The 2,901-nt window shown below is 30.0% G+C and overlaps 1 long non-coding RNA gene across 1 annotated transcript; it reads right to left on the reverse strand.

The window, feature by feature from the left end:
* Positions 1–256: 256 nt before the first annotated feature.
* LOC111396477 lies at positions 257–1,121 on the reverse strand. The gene is made up of 3 exons (XR_002703010.1): positions 913–1,121; positions 754–820; positions 257–668 (listed from the first exon to the last, which is right to left on the reverse strand). It is a non-coding gene; the product is annotated as an uncharacterized LOC111396477 (long non-coding RNA).
* Positions 1,122–2,901: the final 1,780 nt, after the last annotated feature.

The following is a 2,901-nucleotide window of genomic DNA, read 5'->3' on the forward strand; positions in this document are numbered from 1 at the left end:
CCCCAATATTTTACAAAATCACCTTAACTCTTAAAACACGTCTCAACAAAATGGAAAAGTCTTCACGACCAAACCACATGTATGCCTTTTATTTGAAATAGCCCCAAAACTAAGCCGTATTCCCAATAAATTCAGGGTCGACCTTAGCAAGTCAAAGCAAAAAAAGTAACTTATATGTACGGCATTAAAGGTTTGAACCAGCTCCATATCTGTCCTCAAGTTATTTTTTTTTCTTTTTTTTATTGGTAAATGTAAATTTGTACTAATCAAAACTTATATACAAATACTCCGAGTATACCCAGGCTTACAAGATCAAAAGATATACAAACAATAAGATCTAAATATTCAATACTAAAGACTCAAAATGAATCAAAATACGAGGATACAATAAAAACATGACTTTGAATATATGTGTTTTGATCCGCCTCATGATGCAATCGGAATGAGGCTTTAGATCTTCAAAAATCTTCATGTTCCTAGTATCCAGATATGATTAACGATGCAAATCATTGCAATTTTCTTGGTTTTGCTTTGCCCAGCCATCCCCTGTGCTTCCTTTTTGATCCACTTCAATGAACTTGCAATCGTTGTCATTGATCTCCTAATGTTCAACCATCCTCTAATATGAGTGTAGTCGAAGTGGTAAATTATCACAAATGGCTCTATTCCTGCATCAAGCCTTGAATCCTATAAACCGGAACAAACTATTTGAACTTGTTAAATCGTGGAATAAGATCATTATTCTGATCATACCTTTGAGTAGGAGATTATTGGTTATAGAATAAGATTCCTGCTTGGTGAGCTTTATCGGACTTTCCCCCTGCAAAATCAAAATCCAAAAATAACGATAAAAGGAATCATTTCAAATAGACAGAAAATGCATACCAGGAAGAACTCTACTCCATGAAATACCCTTTTTGCCCAACAGAATTTAGTATCTCAATGTCTTCTTGTACAATTATTGAAGAAGAAACACAAACTTGATATGAAGTAGTGGACGCTCCAAAGAGAATCCCATTTGGAAAATCATATGCATTTCCTTCTTCTTCAATAAGGTCTTTGACTATTGAAGTTGCAGAAAGTAGAAAATCCTCGTGTCATTTTCAACTTTTGAAGATGTTCAACCTGCAGTCTTTCCCAGCAATGAAAATGATGCCTTTAGAGTCGGTCCTAAGATTTTTTGGGTGCTTAGTGAGAGATTTTAAAATGGTGTCCCTTCAAATAACTAAAACATATATTTAAAAAAATCAATAATATTATTTTATTGCAAAAATATAATATTTAAATATTTTTTTTAAACATATATGAATAAGAAAAACATAAATAAAGCTCAAAAGCATCTCTCGAACTTCATCAAAATTCATATATCATCAACAAAGAACCACCCGAGCCACTTGCCTCTTCGTGCAATTCCGTATAAGCAAACCTTGAAAAAATATATATATAAAATGTAGAGCTTGAAATGCAACAAATCATGTAATAATATTTCTTTTTGCATTTTTAGAAGCAAACTCACTAATTAAAATTTCGTAATTAATATTTACTAGAAAGTCTTGCTCAATAGATATCAAAGCTAATACATTCAATAATTCTTGTAACATGGTTGATTGTAAATAAGATTTTAATAATTTCAATTTTGAAAAACTTCTTTCAGCACATGCACAAGTAACAGGAATTGTCAATAATATTCTATAAGCAATACATGTATTCGGATAACAATCCAATATTTTCAAATAAGGCAAAAACATATATATCACCAATCAAACGAAAAGAGAGTCAAAGGGTAGTAAAAATCAATGAATCAATTTCATTAGCAACTTTCACTTATTAAATTAGTAATTATAAATTATGAATAGTGAACCCACTTTCACAGTTAATTGATTTCACTTAATAGTAAATCTTTTCACAGTTAATTGATTTCACTTATTAAATTAATAATTATAAATTATGAACGGTGAACCCATCTTCAGAACATTAAAAAATATATTAAAAAGGAATTTATATTTTCTTGAATATTCAAAGAAATTATTGAAGAAAAAATATGTAAAGAAACAAAAACTTACTTGTAAGTGTTCAACTTTTCAGGAGGAAAATTATGTCGTACTTCCTCAATCCTCAGTCCCCACGTTCTAGCAAAGTGAATTCAGATTTTAATAAGTTCTTGCAAAACGATTTCAAATTAGTGAAATTTCGAAACGAAATTGGCGAAAAGATAATAAAGAAAAGACAATAGGTAATTCAGATTTTCAATGAGAGCTTAATGAAAAATATGAATTGTCAATCGTCACTTATGGAAAATAGTGAATTTTTTGGAGCCAGATCAAAGATGATTGGAGAAAAAAGACTATTTCTCCAAAAAGATGGTTGGTTTCTCTTTTCTCTACCTCAATTATCTTTGAGACAATTGGAAAATACAGTTGATTTCTTCAATTTTTTTCTCCAAAAAGACGATTGGAAAAGGTGGTTGCTCAATTTTCCTTTCTTCTCTTAGTTATGTGGTTGGACTAATCTCTTTTCAACTTTTCCCTTTTCCCTCACATTATTTAAGGTAAGAATACTATTTTAAGAATAGTATATTCAAGGAAATTATAATTAGTTAGTCACATTATTCGTAATTTTAATATCTTATGCATAATAATAAAAATTTTATATTCTAAAATTAATATATATTTTATAAATAAATATACAACTATAACAAAAAATAAATAAATAAATTTGGTGCCCCTACAATTATGAGACCCTGTGCGGTCGCTCAACTCGTACACCCTTAGGGCCGCTTTTGGATGCCTTGTACAATGTCAGCTTAAAATTTATTTTTAAGCACAGCCGAACAACAAGATTCCAACAAACATTACAATTTTTTCTTCAAATTTTTAAATTTTTGAAGGTGACAGGTTCGTC

This window comes from Olea europaea, chromosome 6 (assembly GCF_002742605.1).
Source record: "Olea europaea var. sylvestris chromosome 6, O_europaea_v1, whole genome shotgun sequence".
NCBI classification, from domain to species: domain Eukaryota; kingdom Viridiplantae; phylum Streptophyta; class Magnoliopsida; order Lamiales; family Oleaceae; genus Olea; species Olea europaea.